A 22687-nucleotide genomic window follows, 5' to 3' on the forward strand; every position below is an offset into this window, starting at 1 on the left:
TTGTCTGTATTCATATGATAAATATTTTTTATTTTCATATGAATGTTTTATATTTAATATACCTATAGTATTGGGGTTTCTTTCAAATACTATAAGAATATACGAATATTTCATATATTTTTTCTTTAGTCATAATAAAGTTATAATTTCTATTATAAGAGAAGGACACCACTTTCATTAGCGTCACTAAATTGATGACAAGCTATTTGGCAACCTGATAGAATTTCGTAGTCTTTATTTCTATCATTAGTAGATGGGGACAATTTCATATGCGTCACTAAATCGATGACGAGCCATTTGGCAACCTGATAGAATTTTGTAGTCTTTATTTCTATCATTAGTAGATGGGGACAATTTCATATGCGTCACTAAATCGATGACGAGCCATTTGGCAACCTGATAGAATTTTGTAAAGTCTTTATTTCTATCATTTGTAGATGGGGAAAATTTCATATGCGTCACTAAATTGATGACGAGCCATTTGGCAACCTGATAGAGTTTTGTAAAGTCTTTATTTCTATCATTAGTAGATAGTAGATAGATGGGGACAATTTCATTAGCGTCACTAAATCGATGACAAGCTATTTGGCAACCAGATAGAATTTTGTAGTCTTTATTTCTATCATATGATATATAATATCATATATCGCGTCCAGTCGGTCGGTCAGTCGCGTCCAGTCGGGGTGGCCGGCTCTCGAGGGCACTGCGCTTGCGCGCTAACCCTTGAAAAACCCACAACAAGTACACACGAGTACTCAATGGTCTTATTTATTTCGAATCATCAAGCAAAGGATAAGCTTCAGTGGATCGCAGTATGGCAGCTGCTCAACCACTTACAACACCTTGCCTGTTACAAAAGTCGTTTACAATTGATTCTAGGCTTTGTCATTGTATTAAATAATGCTTTTATATGTAACTAGCGCGGCATCAGGTGATCGAAGATCCTCCCAATTTACTATGTTACAAATTACATTGGCATCACATCCATTGTCGTTTATAAAGTAAATTATAAACTTTAAATGGTTTAGAAGCCATACAATGCAAATTGCCCCTTATTTATCATTGCAGTCCAGCACGGATACGACCTTAGAGGCGTTCAGGCATAATCCAACGGACGTAGCGTCATACCACTGTTCGCTCGAACAAGTATTGTGCCATTGGTCCGTACCTGCGGTTCCTCTCGTACTACGCAGGAATGCTGTCGCAACAACGTTTTGTCATTAGTAGGGTAAAACTAACCTGTCTCACGACGGTCTAAACCCAGCTCACGTTCCCTTGCATGGGTGAACAATCCAACGCTTGGTGAATTTTGCTTCACAATGATAGGAAGAGCCGACATCGAAGGATCAAAAAGCGACGTCGCTATGAACGCTTGGCCGCCACAAGCCAGTTATCCCTATGGTAACTTTTCTGACACCTCTTGTTAAAAACTCTTTAAACCAAAAGGATCGATAGGCCGAGCTTTTGCTGTCCCTGTGTGTACTGAACACCGAGATCAAGTCAGCATTTGCCCTTTTGCTCTATGTGTGGTTTCTGTCCGCACTGAGCTGGCCTTGGGACACCTCCGTTATTATTTGAGAGATGTACCGCCCCAGTCAAACTCCCTACCTGGCAATGTCCTTGAATTGGATCATACCTGAGTAATTGGAGTTATACCAAATTTTCAAATCAAAAATACATAAATGCATCGTTTTATTAAAGAATTTGTTTGCGATTATATAACAAACTCGTGATACTTTGATCAAGAAGCTTGCATCAAAACCCAATACCATAAGATATAATAAATATATCCGTATAATGGCTAGGAAATGATACACGTTCCATTTAATCAAGTAAGTAAGGAAACAATAAGAGTAGTGGTATTTCATTGACGATACCAAACCGAGGTCTAATATCTCCCACTTATTCTACACCTCTTATGTCTCCTTACACTGCCAGATTAGAGTCAAGCTCAAAAGGGTCTTCTTTCCCCGCTAATTATTCCAAGCCCGTTCCCTTGGCTGTGGTTTCGCTAGATAGTAGATAGGGACAGTAGGAATCTCGTTAATCCATTCATGCGCGTCACTAATTAGATGACGAGGCATTTGGCTACCTTAAGAGAGTCATAGTTACTCCCGCCGTTGACCCGCGCTTACTTGAATTTCTTCACTTTGACATTCAGAGCACTGGGCAGAAATCACATTGTGTCAACACCCGCTAGGGCCATCACAATGCTTTGTTTTAATTAGACAGTCGGATTCCCCAAGTCCGTGCCAGTTCTGAATTGATTGTTAATTGATAATCGTTATAATTAATAAGAACTAATTGGTTTAACCCAAATAGTATTCTTAAAAATTTTAGCAAGAAAGTTCCACAATTGGCTACGTAACTAAACTATCCGGGGAACAAGAAACTAACATAAATGCTAGAAACTCTATTTACCCAGAACGAGCACATAAACCATGTTATTGTTTCCCAATCAAGCCCGACTATCTCAATCTTCAGAGCCAATCCTTATCCCGAAGTTACGGATCTAATTTGCCGACTTCCCTTACCTACATTATTCTATCGACTAGAGACTCTTCACCTTGGAGACCAGCTGCGGATATTGGTACGGCCTGTTGAGAAGTTTGCGTGTCCCCACCATAAATTTTCAAGGTCCGAGGAGAAAATATCGACACAACAGTATATGTCATGCTCTTCTAGCCCATCTACCATATCTCTCTGCGAAAGACTTCCATGGTAGTACGGCTATAAAACAGAAAAGAAAACTCTTCCGATATCTCTCGACGGCTTCTTTATGGTCGTTCCTGTTGCCAGGATGAGCACGAGGCCCATATTTAATAACAAACGGATACTCAACAGGTTACGGAATTGGAACCGTATTCCCTTTCGTTCAAAATTATTCAAGTGTATTATAATTATTCGCTTTTTTATGTAGTTTGGCATTTTTGTTTTACTTGAAAATTTTCGGCTTTCGCCTTGAACTTAGGACCGACTAACTCGTGATCAACCACTGTTCACACGAAACCCTTCTCCACTTCAGTCCTCCAAGGTCTCATTCGATTATTTGCTACTACCACCAAGATCTGTACCAATGGCAGCTCCATGCAGGCTTACGCCAAACACTTCTACGCATACCATTGTACCTTCCTACTCACTAAAGTTTCAAAATTTATATCACAAGTAATATAAATCATCTACTTTAGCGGTAATGTATAGGTATACAACTTAAGCGCCATCCATTTTAAGGGCTAGTTGCTTCGGCAGGTGAGTTGTTACACACTCCTTAGCGGATTTCGACTTCCATGATCACCGTCCTGCTGTTTTAAGCAACCAACGCCTTTCATGGTATCTGCATGAGTTGTTAATTTGGGCACCGTAACATTACGTTTGGTTCATCCCACAGCGCCAGTTCTGCTTACCAAAAGTGGCCCACTGGGCACATTATATCATAACCTTGAACTTCATATCAAGAAAGTTAAGGTTCTTACCCATTTAAAGTTTGAGAATAGGTTAAGATCGTTTCGACCCTAAGGCCTCTAATCATTCGCTTTACCAGATAAGATTATTTTATATAATATTAAAATGCACCAGCTATCCTGAGGGAAACTTCGGAAGGAACCAGCTACTAGATGGTTCGATTGGTCTTTCGCCCCTATACTCAATTCTGACAATCGATTTGCACGTCAGAACTGTTTCGGTCTTCCATCAGGGTTTCCCCTGACTTCAACCTGATCAAGTATAGTTCACCATCTTTCGGGTCACAGCATATATGCTCAAGGTACGTTCCAGTTAGAGGCATAAATAATATAAATATACATTATACATAACTATATAGAACGCCCCGGGATTGTGTTAATTAGCTATAAATAGTTAAAAAACTAATCCCATTAGTGGTCAAGTTAATTACGCTATTAGGTTTATATCCCAATAACTTGCACATATGTTAGACTCCTTGGTCCGTGTTTCAAGACGGGTCCCGAAGGTATCCTGAATCTTTCGCATTGTTAATCATACAAGTGCATATAATAAACATAAAAATCAATGATAATTATGCCATTATATAATTCCGAAAAATTAACGCACTGTAATCATATAAATCTATCAGCACTTTATCAAATTAATAACATTTATTCTGTTTTAAAATGCAAGCACTTTAATTTGAATAAACTATAAGTTATATTTTATGATAAATTTGGGATATGCTAATAGATTACAATGTCCTTATATGGAAAAAATGCACACTATCCTTATAATATTATTTAAATATTACAATTTTAATGATGAATTTTCCATAACGGATATTCAGGTTCATCGGGCTTAACCTCTAAGCAGTTTCACGTACTGTTTAACTCTCTATTCAGAGTTCTTTTCAACTTTCCCTCACGGTACTTGTTTACTATCGGTCTCATGGTTATATTTAGTTTTAGATGGAGTTTACCACCCACTTAGTGCTGCACTATCAAGCAACACGACTCTTTGGAAACATCATCTAGTAATCATTAACGTTATACGGGCCTGGCACCCTCTATGGGTAAATGGCCTCATTTAAGAAGGACTTAAATCGTTAATTTCTCATACTAGAATATTGACGCTCCATACACTGCATCTCACATTTGCCATATAGACAAAGTGACTTAGTGCTGAACTGTTTTCTTTTCGCTCGCCGCTACTAAGAAAATCCTTGTTAGTTTCTTTTCCTCCCCTAATTAATATGCTTAAATTCAGGGGGTAGTCCCATATGAGTTGAGGTTGTATATAACTTTTTATTGCCATTAATTCTTAATATATAATGATAAAACATTTTAATAAATTCGTTGTAATATATCCATTATTTCTTGTAGCATAGTATTATCCATTAACGAACCAACGAAGAATAATAATATAACCAAGTTTTTTTCTATTTTCGAATCATTAATAAGAGACAATCCTAGATGAAAAATAATTCAATTTTTTATGCTAGACATTTCTCAGTATTATTTGATTGAAAAAGAAAATATTTCTCTTCGTTTTTCACATCCAAATGTGAGGATAATGTTTTTCATATATAGTTTTTAATATTATGAATAAAATTATTATTTTATCCAATAATATACCATATGCTTATAAAAATTTATAAACAACTTAATTAGCATAGTCTTACAACCCTCAACCATATGTAGTCCAAGCAGCACTATAAAATTAATTAAAGTACATAACAGCATGGACTGCGATATGCGTTCAAAATGTCGATGTTCATGTGTCCTGCAGTTCACACGATGACGCACAGTTTGCTGCGTTCTTCATCGACCCATGAGCCGAGTGATCCACCGCTTAGAGTTTTATAATTTATTTCTATATATTGTCAATAGTTTTTTTATTGAAAGAAATTAAAAATACACCATTTTACTGGCATATATCAATTCCTTCAATAAATGTATTTTTATACCTAAAATAAATGCTGCGAAATGTCTTAGTTTCATATAAGCATTATGTATCATGTAATTATATTTTATTTGTATTTAACCAATATGGGCGATACATACTGCAATTTATATAAAACATTAACCTGATGGATGCCAGGTACAACATTGTATATTTTAGGTTGTTGCATTAGCCAACGTATGCTCATAACTTAGATGAACAATACATATTCGCAACGCGTGTATATTATGGTCCATATACACACAAATTTTTTGTTACCATTTTTATTTGATTTCGAATGTTCGAATTATTAGGAAATACATTGTTTATTTTTATTTGAATGCCGTTTATTTAATTTAATGTTGTGAGCCAACGATACCCATCACACAACATTAAGTTTTAATAGAAATGTTAAAATGTGGTCACCAGTCACTTTTAACATACATATGTGGTAATGTGGTCCCCAATCACATTACCTTTGTGGTTGCCAGCCACATTTATTTATTATATAAATATATCAATATTTTGTTTGATTCCATTGAGAAATCAATCAATTGAATATTATTGTGTTAGATAATATTCATATATAAACGCATTTGCAAATAATCATAAATCATGTGCATTTCTAAAGTAATCTCATCATTCATATATCATATGCTTTTGTAATTTGGTATTTTGGTAAATTCAATTTATTTGTATTATAACAAATGTGTTTATTAACGGTAAGGATATTATACAATAATGATCCTTCCGCAGGTTCACCTACGGAAACCTTGTTACGACTTTTACTTCCTCTAAATAATCAAGTTCGGTCAACTTTTGCGAAACAACCGTAACACGCAAGGCGTCACAGTGATCACGTCCGGAGACCTCACTAAATAATTCAATCGGTAGTAGCGACGGGCGGTGTGTACAAAGGGCAGGGACGTAATCAATGCGAGTTAATGACTCACACTTACTGGGAATTCCAAGTTCATGTGAACAGTTTCAGTTCACAATCCCAAGCATGAAAGTGGTTCAGCGGTTTACCCGGACCTCTCGGTCTAGGAAATACACGTTGATACTTTCATTGTAGCGCGCGTGCAGCCCAGGACATCTAAGGGCATCACAGACCTGTTATTGCTCAATCTCATTATTGCTAGACGCAATTTGTCCATTTAAGAAGCTAGTGTCCTTATAATGGGACAAACCAACAGGTACGGCTCCACTTACATAAACACATTCAAACACAATAAACATTTTACTGCCACCATGAATGAAGGCTATATAAGCTTCAGCACCATAATCCTGAAGATATCTATTTAATATATTTGAGTCTCGTTCGTTATCGGAATTAACCAGACAAATCACTCCACGAACTAAGAACGGCCATGCACCACCACCCATAGATTCGAGAAAGAGCTATCAATCTGTCTTACACACTTATGTTCGGACCTGGTAAGTTTTCCCGTGTTGAGTCAAATTAAGCCGCAGGCTCCACTCCTGGTGGTGCCCTTCCGTCAATTCCTTTAAGTTTCAGCTTTGCAACCATACTTCCCCCGGAGCCCAAAAGCTTTGGTTTCCCGGGAAGCGACTGAGAGAGCCATAAAAGTAGCTACACCCAATTGCTAGCTGGCATCGTTTATGGTTAGAACTAGGGCGGTATCTGATCGCCTTCGAACCTCTAACTTTCGTTCTTGATTAATGAAAACATCTTTGGCAAATGCTTTCGCTTAAGTTAGTCTTACGACGGTCCAAGAATTTCACCTCTCGCGTCGTAATACTAATGCCCCCAAACTGCTTCTATTAATCATTACCTCTTGATCTGAAAACCAATGAAAGCAGAACAGAGGTCTTATTTCATTATCCCATGCACAGAATATTCAGGCATTTGAAGCCTGCTTTAAGCACTCTAATTTGTTCAAAGTAATAGTACCGGCCCACAATAACACTCGTTTAAGAGCACTAATGCAGGTTTTTAAATAGGAGGAACATATGAAAAAATACAAGTATTTAATCACATATAAGAACTCCACCGGTAATACGCTTACATACATAAAGGTATAGTACTAACCACAATTGTAAGTTGTACTACCCGTATGAAGCACAAGTTCAACTACGAACGTTTTAACCGCAACAACTTTAATATACGCTATTGGAGCTGGAATTACCGCGGCTGCTGGCACCAGACTTGCCCTCCAATTGGTCCTTGTTAAAGGATTTAAAGTGTACTCATTCCAATTACAGGGCCTCGGATATGAGTCCTGTATTGTTATTTTTCGTCACTACCTCCCCGAGCTGGGAGTGGGTAATTTACGCGCCTGCTGCCTTCCTTAGATGTGGTAGCCGTTTCTCAGGCTCCCTCTCCGGAATCGAACCCTGATTCCCCGTTACCCGTTGCAACCATGGTAGTCCTAGATACTACCATCAAAAGTTGATAGGGCAGACATTTGAAAGATCTGTCGTCGGTACAAGACCATACGATCTGCATGTTATCTAGAGTTCAACCAATAAAACGATCTTGCGATCGCTTGGTTTTAGCCTAATAAAAGCACATGTCCCATAAGGTTCATGTTTTAATTGCATGTATTAGCTCTAGAATTACCACAGTTATCCAAGTAACTGTTAACGATCTAAGGAACCATAACTGATATAATGAGCCTTTTGCGGTTTCACTTTTAATTCGTGTGTACTTAGACATGCATGGCTTAATCTTTGAGACAAGCATATAACTACTGGCAGGATCAACCAGAATAATGTTTCTTTCTTCATATTTCATTCATATTTTTTGAATTGAAATAAGTAATATAAATATTATAGATTTCCATTTTATATAAATTTCCGTTTTTTATTAAATCTATTTTAAATCGATTACGGCCATTTTTATATAGCATTCGTATTCGTAAATTCCATTCATGTTTTATACCATTATATATATATATTTCCATAATATTGTATATTTATATTATACATATTTCATTCTAAAATATTATTTTGTTTCCAACATACATAATTATTGTATCCACACATGTATAATTTTTGTTTAACCAATATAAATATTGAGTTAAATCATTTGCATTTTGATGATAAATTTAAAATTTATCTTTTTCCATATAACTCTCTGGTAATATATAACATAAAACCGAGCGCATATGATATTCATATATAAAATTTGGTAATTTTTCCATAATGTAATAATATCAATATATTTATTATACCGGGGTAACGATATAATATTTCCTTTTATGGCGTGGTAATAAATTATTAGTTTATTATCTTCATTATTATTAATAAATAATAATGCCTGCCGTCAAAAAATTAACGATAATATATGGAAACGATTTGTTATTCTATGTATAATAGAAACTTGACTTTTGTTTCAACGATATTATCTAAGGGCGTATATTCTTATTAACCGCGGAGCCAAGTCCCAAATGTTCATAAGAACCTGAGAAACAAATTTGTACGGAAAATAATATACTATATTTGTAAGTAACCAATATAATGAGATAGGTCGGCAACCAGTGCCTTCCTACCTAAATAGTAGTTTTGAAACCCGCTGTCATTAAAAATTAACGATGTTATATGGAAACGATTTGTTATTCTATTTATAATAGAATACTTGACTGTTGTTTCAACGATATCATCTAAGGGCGTATATTTTTATTAACCGCGTAGCCAAGTTCCCAAATGTTCATAAGAACCTGAGAAACAAATTTTTACGGAAAATAATATACTTTATTTGTAAGTAACCAATATAATATATAAAGCGGGAGGTCAGCAACCACTGCCTACCTATAGTAGTTTTTGAACCCGCTGTCCTCAAAACGGGTATTTTCAATTCTGTTTGGCATCCAACATATAGGATATTCTCTTATATATCAAGAGAATACAGTAATATTATATTAATATTTCCTTTATTCATATATAATTAAATATATTTTTCCATTATTCATACGATAAATATTCATTTCCATATGATTAATATTTAATTTCCATATAATATTGTCGAAATCATATAAATACATAAGTTTCGAACAATACGAGAGGTCGGCAACCACTGCCTACCTATAGTAGTTTTTGAACCTCTGTCGTACCAGCCTTGCTTACACTACTATAACTTTCACGTATATGGCTATTCTATAATTCTAAGAATATAGGAATATTTTATCATTTTTTCATTTATACATACGATAATATTCATTTCCATATGATTATTAATTTCATATTTTCGAATCATATAATAATAAGTTCGAACAATACGAGGTCGGCAACCACTGCCTACCTATAGTAGTTTTTGAACCCTCTGTCGGTACCAGCCTTGCTTACACTACTATAACTTTCACGTATATGGCTATTCTATAATTCTAAGAATATAGGAATATTTTATTTTTTCATTTATACATACGATAAATATTCATTTCCATATGATTAATATTTAATTTCCATATAATATTGTCGAAATCATATAAATACATAAGTTTCGAACAATACGAGAGGTCGGCAACCACTGCCTACCTATAGTAGTTTTTGAACCCTCTGTCGGTACCAGCCTTGCTTACACTACTATAACCTTTCACGTATATGGGCTATTCCTATAATTCTAAGAGAATATAGGAATATTTTATCATTTTTTCATTTATACATACGATAAATATTCATTTCCATATGATTAATATTTAATTTCCATATAATATTGTCGAAATCATATAAATACATAAGTTTCGAACAATACGAGAGGTCGGCAACCACTGCCTACCTATAGTAGTTTTTGAACCCTCTGTCGGTACCAGCCTTGCTTACACTACTATAACCTTTCACGTATATGGGCTATTCCTATAATTCTAAGAGAATATAGGAATATTTTATCATTTTTTCATTTATACATACGATAAATATTCATTTCCATATGATTAATATTTAATTTCCATATAATATTGTCGAAATCATATAAATACATAAGTTTCGAACAATACGAGAGGTCGGCAACCACTGCCTACCTATAGTAGTTTTTGAACCCTCTGTCGGTACCAGCCTTGCTTACACTACTATAACCTTTCACGTATATGGGCTATTCTATAATTCTAAGAGAATATAGGAATATTTTATCATTTTTCATTTATACATACGATAAATATTCATTTCCATATGATTAATATTTAATTTCCATATAATATTGTCGAAATCATATAATACATTGACATAATCGAACATATATAGTATTGTCGTAATCACACTATAATTTCATATACATAAAAAAAATAAAATATATTAATAATAATAAATATTCCATAATAAAAATAATATTGTCGAAATCATATAAATACATAAGTTTCGAACAATACGAGAGGTCGGCAACCACTGCCTACCTATAGTAGTTTTTGAACCCTCTGTCGGTACCAGCCTTGCTTACACTACTATAACCTTTCACGTATATTGGCTATTCCTATAATTCTAAGAGAATATAGGAATATTTTATCATTTTTTCATTTATACATACGATAAATATTCATTTCCATATGATTAATATTTAATTTCCATATAATATTGTCGAAATCATATAAATACATAAGTTTCGAACAATACATCGCAGTATAGTAGTTACTTGTCGAACCACACTACTATAACTTCATATATCTATATAAAAAAAAAAAAAAAAAAAAAAATATAAAAAAAAAAATAGTCAAATATAAATACATAAGTTCGAACAATACGAGAGGTCGGCAACCACTGCCTACCTATAGTAGTTTTTGAACCCTCTGTCGGTACCAGCCTTGCTTACACTACTATAACCTTTCACGTATATTGGCTATTCGTATAATTCTAAGAGAATATAGGAATATTTTATCATTTTATCATGTATACATACGATAAATATTCATTTCCATATGATTAATATTTAATTTCCTTATATTATTGTCGAAATCATATAAATACATAAGTTTCGAACAATACGAGAGGCAACCACTGCCTACCCTATGGTCGGCAACCACTGCCTACCTATAGTAGTATAGTATAGTATAGTAGTACTATAACCTTTCATATGTATGGGTTTTTTTTATATCATACTAATAGAAAATAGAAATATTCCATCATTTTTTCCTTTATATATATAAAATTATATTTATTTTATTAATTTTTCCTTTATTATAATATGATAAATATTTATATATACTTATATATTTTTTCCTGTATTCATATAATATATATATTTTTTTTAATATGTATATTATTTAAATTAATATACTTATATATTTTTTCCTGTATTCATATAATATATATATTTTTTTTAATATGTATATTATTTAATTTAATATACTTATATATTGTCTGTATTCATATGATAAATATTTTTTATTTTCATATGAATGTTTTATATTTAATATACCTATAGTATTGGGGTTTCTTTCAAATACTATAAGAATATACGAATATTTCATATATTTTTTCTTTAGTCATAATAAAGTTATAATTTCTATTATAAGAGAAGGACACCACTTTCATTAGCGTCACTAAATTGATGACAAGCTATTTGGCAACCTGATAGAATTTCGTAGTCTTTATTTCTATCATTAGTAGATGGGGACAATTTCATATGCGTCACTAAATCGATGACGAGCCATTTGGCAACCTGATAGAATTTTGTAGTCTTTATTTCTATCATTAGTAGATGGGGACAATTTCATATGCGTCACTAAATCGATGACGAGCCATTTGGCAACCTGATAGAATTTTGTAAAGTCTTTATTTCTATCATTTGTAGATGGGGAAAATTTCATATGCGTCACTAAATTGATGACGAGCCATTTGGCAACCTGATAGAGTTTTGTAAAGTCTTTATTTCTATCATTAGTAGATAGTAGATAGATGGGGACAATTTCATTAGCGTCACTAAATCGATGACAAGCTATTTGGCAACCAGATAGAATTTTGTAGTCTTTATTTCTATCATATGATATATAATATCATATATCGCGTCCAGTCGGTCGGTCAGTCGCGTCCAGTCGGGGTGGCCGGCTCTCGAGGGCACTGCGCTTGCGCGCTAACCCTTGAAAAACCCACAACAAGTACACACGAGTACTCAATGGTCTTATTTATTTCGAATCATCAAGCAAAGGATAAGCTTCAGTGGATCGCAGTATGGCAGCTGCTCAACCACTTACAACACCTTGCCTGTTACAAAAGTCGTTTACAATTGATTCTAGGCTTTGTCATTGTATTAAATAATGCTTTTATATGTAACTAGCGCGGCATCAGGTGATCGAAGATCCTCCCAATTTACTATGTTACAAATTACATTGGCATCACATCCATTGTCGTTTATAAAGTAAATTATAAACTTTAAATGGTTTAGAAGCCATACAATGCAAATTGCCCCTTATTTATCATTGCAGTCCAGCACGGATACGACCTTAGAGGCGTTCAGGCATAATCCAACGGACGTAGCGTCATACCACTGTTCGCTCGAACAAGTATTGTGCCATTGGTCCGTACCTGCGGTTCCTCTCGTACTACGCAGGAATGCTGTCGCAACAACGTTTTGTCATTAGTAGGGTAAAACTAACCTGTCTCACGACGGTCTAAACCCAGCTCACGTTCCCTTGCATGGGTGAACAATCCAACGCTTGGTGAATTTTGCTTCACAATGATAGGAAGAGCCGACATCGAAGGATCAAAAAGCGACGTCGCTATGAACGCTTGGCCGCCACAAGCCAGTTATCCCTATGGTAACTTTTCTGACACCTCTTGTTAAAAACTCTTTAAACCAAAAGGATCGATAGGCCGAGCTTTTGCTGTCCCTGTGTGTACTGAACACCGAGATCAAGTCAGCATTTGCCCTTTTGCTCTATGTGTGGTTTCTGTCCGCACTGAGCTGGCCTTGGGACACCTCCGTTATTATTTGAGAGATGTACCGCCCCAGTCAAACTCCCTACCTGGCAATGTCCTTGAATTGGATCATACCTGAGTAATTGGAGTTATACCAAATTTTCAAATCAAAAATACATAAATGCATCGTTTTATTAAAGAATTTGTTTGCGATTATATAACAAACTCGTGATACTTTGATCAAGAAGCTTGCATCAAAACCCAATACCATAAGATATAATAAATATATCCGTATAATGGCTAGGAAATGATACACGTTCCATTTAATCAAGTAAGTAAGGAAACAATAAGAGTAGTGGTATTTCATTGACGATACCAAACCGAGGTCTAATATCTCCCACTTATTCTACACCTCTTATGTCTCCTTACACTGCCAGATTAGAGTCAAGCTCAAAAGGGTCTTCTTTCCCCGCTAATTATTCCAAGCCCGTTCCCTTGGCTGTGGTTTCGCTAGATAGTAGATAGGGACAGTGTGTGATTTCGGATCCCTCCGAACTTGTTTTACGTGGCGTGTTCCACATTGAAGGGATTACAACCACGACATCCAAAGATGCATTAGTCTGGATACGCCAGACAAACGTCCCGGTCTGGAAGCTATAGCTATGTACATAGCGACCACCCCGGTCGCAGATTCGAGTGCTTGCTTGCCGAGCAAGCACTCCCCCTTGCTGAGGAGCGAGATCTACCTAAAATCTCTACTGATCTAAGGGTCACAGCACCCGAGTTTTGCGTAAACCATCGCCGTAACTCAAACGTCGAGCACGAAGGCTCTACCCGCGATATGGGTACCAACCACAGCCACCACGATACTCCCACTAGGGGGCCTACCTCAATGAGCAACCTTGGAGAGCTACTCAACCCGTGGTACCGAAATTAGAGGCTCGGTCGGCCTCACTCCTTTGGCTCCGACAAGCACGGGCGGAGCGACCTATAGCCGTATTAGTCGCCTCCTACGACAAGCAACAGCGGACTGTGGTAGTATTCTCGCCCGCTAACCACACGGCGAAAGGTGTTGGGCTAAAGGCCCCTCCTCCTGCGGAACGCTTCCTCAGCGAACGCTGCCAGCCGTTGGGTCCTCTCTCGATCCTCCAGGATTCCTTCGAACATCCAGTTTTCGCCAACGCGCTGCACTCCAAGTCCATCGAGGTCTCGCAAATCTGCATACAGGGGGCAAGCGCACAATACGTGCATCCAGTCCTCATATGGATCGCCACATGCGCAAGCTGTGGTATCGCTGAGGGCTCTCCCGTGCAAAAATGCATTAAACGACCCGTGCCCAGTAAGCAGGAAAGACGCCTTCATCGAGAAACCAAAATTTGGATCCCGATAAACGAGAGTGACATCTGGGATGAACCTATGCGTCACCCGTCCTGGTTCGCTGTCGTCGTCCCATCTGTTCTGCCAACTCCGCAGCATGCACTCCTCCGAGCGAGTCTTTCTCTGCTCCCAGCTTAGACAAGCGATGTCCTCGCCGTAGAGCCAGTCGTTCTCCTCCAGCGGGTATCCACGTTTTAGCTTGTAATTGACCGCTAATTGCTTAGCAGCCAAGTCAAGCGGGGGGGCTCCACCAAGAACCTGCAGTGCCACGGTGGACACTGTTCGGCAAGCCGAAAGGCATCCAAGCAGGATCAGCCTCTGGCAGGAGGCTAGTCGCCTCTTGGCAGCTACTTGCCCGGCGGTGTCATACCATACCGGGGCACCAAACAGCACACAGGGTGCCATGAGTCCGTCATATATGGTCCGCCTGGCTCGAGGACTGAAGCCCCAGTCGGCTCGAAGCACACGCGCCAATGCTCCAACGACTCCGGTCATCCGCTGACGCAGCGAAGCTATGTGCGTGAGGAATTTCATTCCCTCACTGACCGTGATGCCAAGATACCGACAGGTACGCACATACGGCAAGTTCGCTCCAGCAAACCTTACCGTGGGCGCACGTCTCAAAGTACCTTTGAGCAGCATTATTACCGTCTTGTTGGTCGAGACGGCAACGCCAACTTCCGCTCCCCACGTTTCTACGATGGACATAAGTTGCGCTCCTTTTTCCTCTAACACGACTCGGGAGTTTCCCTCGACGAGAAGAAGCAGATCATCCGCGTATGCACTCAGCAGGCAATACGGCTCGAGGCGCTGAAGCAGTACATCCATTAGCGTGTCCCAAATAAACGGGCCGCTAATTGACCCCTGCGGGCAACCTCTAGTTACCGGCACATCCACAGCACCGGAACTGCTTCGGATCACTGCTCTTCGGCCGGAGAAAAAACTCTGCCACAAGCTCATTTCCCGGCATCCCAAGTCGGCTAGTCGGCGCAGTGCAGCACTCCATTCGACGTTGTCAAATGCTCCTTTGAAGTCCACGAATGTGCCGAGCACATATTGCGCCGGGCTGGCGTCAACACTGCTCTTCACGTGCCTCCAAGCATCCTCCACACATCGTCCTTGGCGAAATCCGAATTGCCATCTGCAGCCTTCCGGAAGAACTTCTCTCGCTCGATTCACCATGATTGCCTCGAGCACCTTACCAAAAACTGGCAGCAAGCATATTCCCCTGTATGAGGAGGGCTCACACTTGTCCTTCTCGGGTCCCTTGAGCAGCGCCACTACTCGTGGACACTTCCACTCGTTGGGAAAGTATCCCGATTGGATGCATCGGGAATACAACGATGCCAGGTGCTGAGGTATGGCGCGCCAGACTGCCTTGCAGATAGCGCCATTGATGCCGTCCAAGCCGGGCGAGCGCTTGCTCTTGAGCCGGGCGATACAGGCTTCAACCTCGTGCGATTCAAGGGCCGGTGGGACTTCCTCCACGATGGCAATCGGTGCATCGGACTCCGCAACTGGGAAAAAGTTGCGGAGGAGCACTCGTGCGCAATCACCCCAATCAGTGATCAACTCGCCATTCACGCGGAGGCACCCAATCTCCGTGCACTTTCTGCGGCCTCGGCATATCTTGTAGACGCGCCCCCATGGGTCATCGGCGTTTTCTCCCACGAAGCGTTTCCAGTCATTCATCTTAGCCCTCCCAATGAGCTTCTTGTAGTTGGCTGAGGCACGCCTCAGCCCTACCACCAAGAGCTCTGCCGCGGCATCATCATCGTGACGCCGTGCATCCTGGAGTCGGCGACGAAGTCTCCGGACTTCGCGTCTCGCAGCGCAGAGGTCGGCAGTCCACCAACGTGCTCTTCTGCTGGGCGGTCGAATCGACTTTCTTCCCAGCGCAATATCGCACACATTATGTACTATACTGCGCAGGGTCGAAACTTGCTGGTCCAACGGCGACTCTGAGAAGTTTTCCGGAAGTTCGGCTGTTCTACTCACCATTTCCTCTTTGAACAATCGCCAACGAGCATTGGAGAAGTTCCAGGACGGCACAGGAGCTATGCTCTCAACTGCGCTCGTGGTACTTGGTTCGGTCACAACAGTAATGATGTTGTGATCGCTCAATTCCCACTCATCCACTCTCCACTCATATGTGGCCCACATAGATGCTGCCTCGTTGACAATTGTCACGTCGATATCACTACGAGCTCTGTAGTTATCGAACGTGTACACCTGTGTTGGCTGGTTTAGGGCGGCGGCTCTTGCCTCCAGCATCCACTCGGACAGCAGCTCACCCCGACTGTAGTTAGCTTGCCCCTCGGCATGTCGAGAGAGTTTGCTAAACCACATGGGGGACACTGCATTCGCGTCGAGGCCCAGGATTGCGGGGGTTCTGCTGGCCTGCAGCAGGACCGCATCCATGTACCGAAGGTACGGTTCCAAAGGTGCATCAAATTGGCAGTATGCTGAGCAAAGGAAGATTGAGCCAAAACTCCCTTTAACGACCAGACATACGCCATAATCCGTGGTGAGGGTCTCCACTGGCATACAGATGGCATCCTGAAGATCCACTAGGATGGCTGCCTTCCCTCGCCGGTCGGTGAAGATCCTCATTCCTTCAGGCAGCACATCCATCCCCTCGCCGCCGAGATACGGCTCCTGCACCAGTGCGAACATTGAGCCCGATCTCCTGAGTCGGACTCCGAGCTCGATGGTCGCAGCTCGGCCTCGGCCACAGTTCGCTTGGATGAGCTAAACATTAATGTCTAGCTTGCACCCTGCTAGCACCGCGCCGTATATCGGGCATACGTCCGAGAGCATGTAATGCCCCGAGGGTTGCCCTCTGTGACGGCAGTTCCGGCAGTCCACCGGGTTCGGCATTTGCCGCGGTGTGGCCTTGTTGCCCGCACTGGCGGCATACATTCGTCTTCTGGCGGCATTCGCTGACCTTGTGGTCGAAACCCACACACCTGTGGCAGGCATATGTCCGGACCTGCGATCGGCATCGGAAAGAAAACCACTTGATGTAGACACGGCCTACATCCAGTTTCGCCATCGCCTTGTCGCTGACCTCTAGCGTCACGTTAACGGTGGCGCCGTCAGTCACCGACCACGCCTTGGTGACCAGGTGCACCGACCTCTTGAACTCCGAGGCCGTCATCTCGCCGTCGAAGTTATTCTCGTGGAGCTCCTGCATGAACTCCTCTGGGCCGATTGCTGTGTCGACGTCGTAGACGACGACTTTCGGCTTCTCGGCCGCGTTTCGCGCCACATTCAGCCCTACTTCGGCGAATTTTTTAGAGCTCACAACCTTCTGCAGCTCTCCGACTGAAGGAGTCCGGATAACTGCTCCACCACCTCGGCGGAGCTCACGCACCTCATGCACCCTGACTCCGAGGGAGGGTGCGACCATCGTGCGCACCTTTTCGGCTATCGCCTTCCCCGATAGCGCTGGGTCATCGCACTTCACCACTGCTGACCACGTCTCGCGAACCTTCGTGGTCCGCGGGGCCGCAATGGGTGCAGCCTGAGGCGTCTGGGGAAGACGCGAAATTGCGGAGGTCGGTGGGGGCGGCATAGCCAACCGCGTCTCCAGTTCTCCACACCGGAGCATCAATGCCATCACCAGCTCATCGTAGCGGCTAATGGCAAACGAGAGCTCATCAGTGTTGACTCCTCCTAGGCTGCGAAAGCTGTTTCTCACCATTCGCTGCGTGGCCGACAGCTCTGCCATCATGGCTGCTTGCCCAGCACGGGCGGCAGCGGAGGCAACTGTGGCAGTGGCAACAGCAGGTGTAGCGACAGGGGCAGCAACAGGGGCAGCAGCAGGGGCAGCAGCAGGGGCAGCAGCAGGGGCAGCAGCAGGGGCAGCAGCAGGGGCAGCAGCAGGGGCAGCAGCAGTGGCAGCAGCAGGGGCAGCAGCAGTGGCAGCAGTAGTGGCAGCAGGGACCATCCGGGGGTCCTCCAGCGACGAAGGCGCCTCATCCAGCGCTCCCACAGGCTCGGGAACACCACGCAAGGCCACAGCAACGAGCTTGGCCTGCGTAGCTGCCGAGCTCTTAGAAGCCTGGTGGCTTCTGCGCCTGCCTCGTCCCGGCTTCCGCGACGCGCTGCTGGCGCTCGCGGCACTCGCGGCACTCGCGCTGCTGTCGCTCTCCATAGGACTTACCACGATTGTGGCTCCTCCTTCTGGCGACTCCGGAAATTGCGCGCTCACTGTCACAAGTTGGTTGCTTTGGTGCACGAGCTCCACCTATTGGCAGATTTGCGTAACCAAAGTACCAGTCTGGCAGCACCGAACCGTCCCAAGACACAGACCGTAGCAGCGACAACAACCAAACAGCTGATTGCTGGTAGCGCGGACACAAACCGACAGGCCCAGCTGTTTAACAGCTGTCCGAAAGCTCGCCTGGAACCACGTGCTGTTCTCAGTGGAAAATTTTGCAATAAATTATTGCGAATTGTTCCGAAATCACAGGCTTTGCGCTCGCGTAAATAATATCACTATTTCCGCGGAGCACTCAACCACCGATTAATTCACTTTCCGAACTTTGTTTTACAAAGAAAACTTAGCTTTTCGCAATCTGAACACGAGCGTACCGAAAACACGTCCGTCGTTAATCCATTCATGCGCGTCACTAATTAGATGACGAGGCATTTGGCTACCTTAAGAGAGTCATAGTTACTCCCGCCGTTGACCCGCGCTTACTTGAATTTCTTCACTTTGACATTCAGAGCACTGGGCAGAAATCACATTGTGTCAACACCCGCTAGGGCCATCACAATGCTTTGTTTTAATTAGACAGTCGGATTCCCCAAGTCCGTGCCAGTTCTGAATTGATTGTTAATTGATAATCGTTATAATTAATAAGAACTAATTGGTTTAACCCAAATAGTATTCTTAAAAATTTTAGCAAGAAAGTTCCACAATTGGCTACGTAACTAAACTATCCGGGGAACAAGAAACTAACATAAATGCTAGAAACTCTATTTACCCAGAACGAGCACATAAACCATGTTATTGTTTCCCAATCAAGCCCGACTATCTCAATCTTCAGAGCCAATCCTTATCCCGAAGTTACGGATCTAATTTGCCGACTTCCCTTACCTACATTATTCTATCGACTAGAGACTCTTCACCTTGGAGACCAGCTGCGGATATTGGTACGGCCTGTTGAGAAGTTTGCGTGTCCCCACCATAAATTTTCAAGGTCCGAGGAGAAAATATCGACACAACAGTATATGTCATGCTCTTCTAGCCCATCTACCATATCTCTCTGCGAAAGACTTCCATGGTAGTACGGCTATAAAACAGAAAAGAAAACTCTTCCGATATCTCTCGACGGCTTCTTTATGGTCGTTCCTGTTGCCAGGATGAGCACGAGGCCCATATTTAATAACAAACGGATACTCAACAGGTTACGGAATTGGAACCGTATTCCCTTTCGTTCAAAATTATTCAAGTGTATTATAATTATTCGCTTTTTTATGTAGTTTGGCATTTTTGTTTTACTTGAAAATTTTCGGCTTTCGCCTTGAACTTAGGACCGACTAACTCGTGATCAACCACTGTTCACACGAAACCCTTCTCCACTTCAGTCCTCCAAGGTCTCATTCGATTATTTGCTACTACCACCAAGATCTGTACCAATGGCAGCTCCATGCAGGCTTACGCCAAACACTTCTACGCATACCATTGTACCTTCCTACTCACTAAAGTTTCAAAATTTATATCACAAGTAATATAAATCATCTACTTTAGCGGTAATGTATAGGTATACAACTTAAGCGCCATCCATTTTAAGGGCTAGTTGCTTCGGCAGGTGAGTTGTTACACACTCCTTAGCGGATTTCGACTTCCATGATCACCGTCCTGCTGTTTTAAGCAACCAACGCCTTTCATGGTATCTGCATGAGTTGTTAATTTGGGCACCGTAACATTACGTTTGGTTCATCCCACAGCGCCAGTTCTGCTTACCAAAAGTGGCCCACTGGGCACATTATATCATAACCTTGAACTTCATATCAAGAAAGTTAAGGTTCTTACCCATTTAAAGTTTGAGAATAGGTTAAGATCGTTTCGACCCTAAGGCCTCTAATCATTCGCTTTACCAGATAAGATTATTTTATATAATATTAAAATGCACCAGCTATCCTGAGGGAAACTTCGGAAGGAACCAGCTACTAGATGGTTCGATTGGTCTTTCGCCCCTATACTCAATTCTGACAATCGATTTGCACGTCAGAACTGTTTCGGTCTTCCATCAGGGTTTCCCCTGACTTCAACCTGATCAAGTATAGTTCACCATCTTTCGGGTCACAGCATATATGCTCAAGGTACGTTCCAGTTAGAGGCATAAATAATATAAATATACATTATACATAACTATATAGAACGCCCCGGGATTGTGTTAATTAGCTATAAATAGTTAAAAAACTAATCCCATTAGTGGTCAAGTTAATTACGCTATTAGGTTTATATCCCAATAACTTGCACATATGTTAGACTCCTTGGTCCGTGTTTCAAGACGGGTCCCGAAGGTATCCTGAATCTTTCGCATTGTTAATCATACAAGTGCATATAATAAACATAAAAATCAATGATAATTATGCCATTATATAATTCCGAAAAATTAACGCACTGTAATCATATAAATCTATCAGCACTTTATCAAATTAATAACATTTATTCTGTTTTAAAATGCAAGCACTTTAATTTGAATAAACTATAAGTTATATTTTATGATAAATTTGGGATATGCTAATAGATTACAATGTCCTTATATGGAAAAAATGCACACTATCCTTATAATATTATTTAAATATTACAATTTTAATGATGAATTTTCCATAACGGATATTCAGGTTCATCGGGCTTAACCTCTAAGCAGTTTCACGTACTGTTTAACTCTCTATTCAGAGTTCTTTTCAACTTTCCCTCACGGTACTTGTTTACTATCGGTCTCATGGTTATATTTAGTTTTAGATGGAGTTTACCACCCACTTAGTGCTGCACTATCAAGCAACACGACTCTTTGGAAACATCATCTAGTAATCATTAACGTTATACGGGCCTGGCACCCTCTATGGGTAAATGGCCTCATTTAAGAAGGACTTAAATCGTTAATTTCTCATACTAGAATATTGACGCTCCATACACTGCATCTCACATTTGCCATATAGACAAAGTGACTTAGTGCTGAACTGTTTTCTTTTCGCTCGCCGCTACTAAGAAAATCCTTGTTAGTTTCTTTTCCTCCCCTAATTAATATGCTTAAATTCAGGGGGTAGTCCCATATGAGTTGAGGTTGTATATAACTTTTTATTGCCATTAATTCTTAATATATAATGATAAAACATTTTAATAAATTCGTTGTAATATATCCATTATTTCTTGTAGCATAGTATTATCCATTAACGAACCAACGAAGAATAATAATATAACCAAGTTTTTTTCTATTTTCGAATCATTAATAAGAGACAATCCTAGATGAAAAATAATTCAATTTTTTATGCTAGACATTTCTCAGTATTATTTGATTGAAAAAGAAAATATTTCTCTTCGTTTTTCACATCCAAATGTGAGGATAATGTTTTTCATATATAGTTTTTAATATTATGAATAAAATTATTATTTTATCCAATAATATACCATATGCTTATAAAAATTTATAAACAACTTAATTAGCATAGTCTTACAACCCTCAACCATATGTAGTCCAAGCAGCACTATAAAATTAATTAAAGTACATAACAGCATGGACTGCGATATGCGTTCAAAATGTCGATGTTCATGTGTCCTGCAGTTCACACGATGACGCACAGTTTGCTGCGTTCTTCATCGACCCATGAGCCGAGTGATCCACCGCTTAGAGTTTTATAATTTATTTCTATATATTGTCAATAGTTTTTTTATTGAAAGAAATTAAAAATACACCATTTTACTGGCATATATCAATTCCTTCAATAAATGTATTTTTATACCTAAAATAAATGCTGCGAAATGTCTTAGTTTCATATAAGCATTATGTATCATGTAATTATATTTTATTTGTATTTAACCAATATGGGCGATACATACTGCAATTTATATAAAACATTAACCTGATGGATGCCAGGT

General features: G+C 40.3%; 4 non-coding genes and 1 pseudogene across 4 annotated transcripts; all 5 read right to left on the bottom strand.

Annotated features, from left to right (window-relative positions):
* Window positions 1-773: 773 nt before the first annotated feature.
* On the bottom strand, window positions 774-4737 carry LOC120457570. Its single transcript, XR_005617021.1, has one exon. It is a non-coding gene; the product is annotated as a large subunit ribosomal RNA (ribosomal RNA).
* Window positions 4738-5124: 387 nt separating this feature from the next.
* LOC120457555 lies at window positions 5125-5303 on the bottom strand. The gene has a single exon (XR_005617006.1). It is a non-coding gene; the product is annotated as a 5.8S ribosomal RNA (ribosomal RNA).
* Window positions 5304-6124: 821 nt separating this feature from the next.
* On the bottom strand, window positions 6125-8119 carry LOC120457563. Its single transcript, XR_005617014.1, has one exon. It is a non-coding gene; the product is annotated as a small subunit ribosomal RNA (ribosomal RNA).
* Window positions 8120-12463: 4344 nt separating this feature from the next.
* LOC120457574 lies at window positions 12464-21878 on the bottom strand (annotated as a pseudogene).
* A 387-nt stretch (window positions 21879-22265) lies between these two features.
* Window positions 22266-22444, bottom strand: LOC120457556. Its single transcript, XR_005617007.1, has one exon. It is a non-coding gene; the product is annotated as a 5.8S ribosomal RNA (ribosomal RNA).
* Window positions 22445-22687: the final 243 nt, after the last annotated feature.

Source organism: Drosophila santomea, unplaced genomic scaffold (genome assembly GCF_016746245.2).
Source record: "Drosophila santomea strain STO CAGO 1482 unplaced genomic scaffold, Prin_Dsan_1.1 Segkk46_quiver_pilon_scaf, whole genome shotgun sequence".
NCBI lineage: Eukaryota > Metazoa > Arthropoda > Insecta > Diptera > Drosophilidae > Drosophila > Drosophila santomea.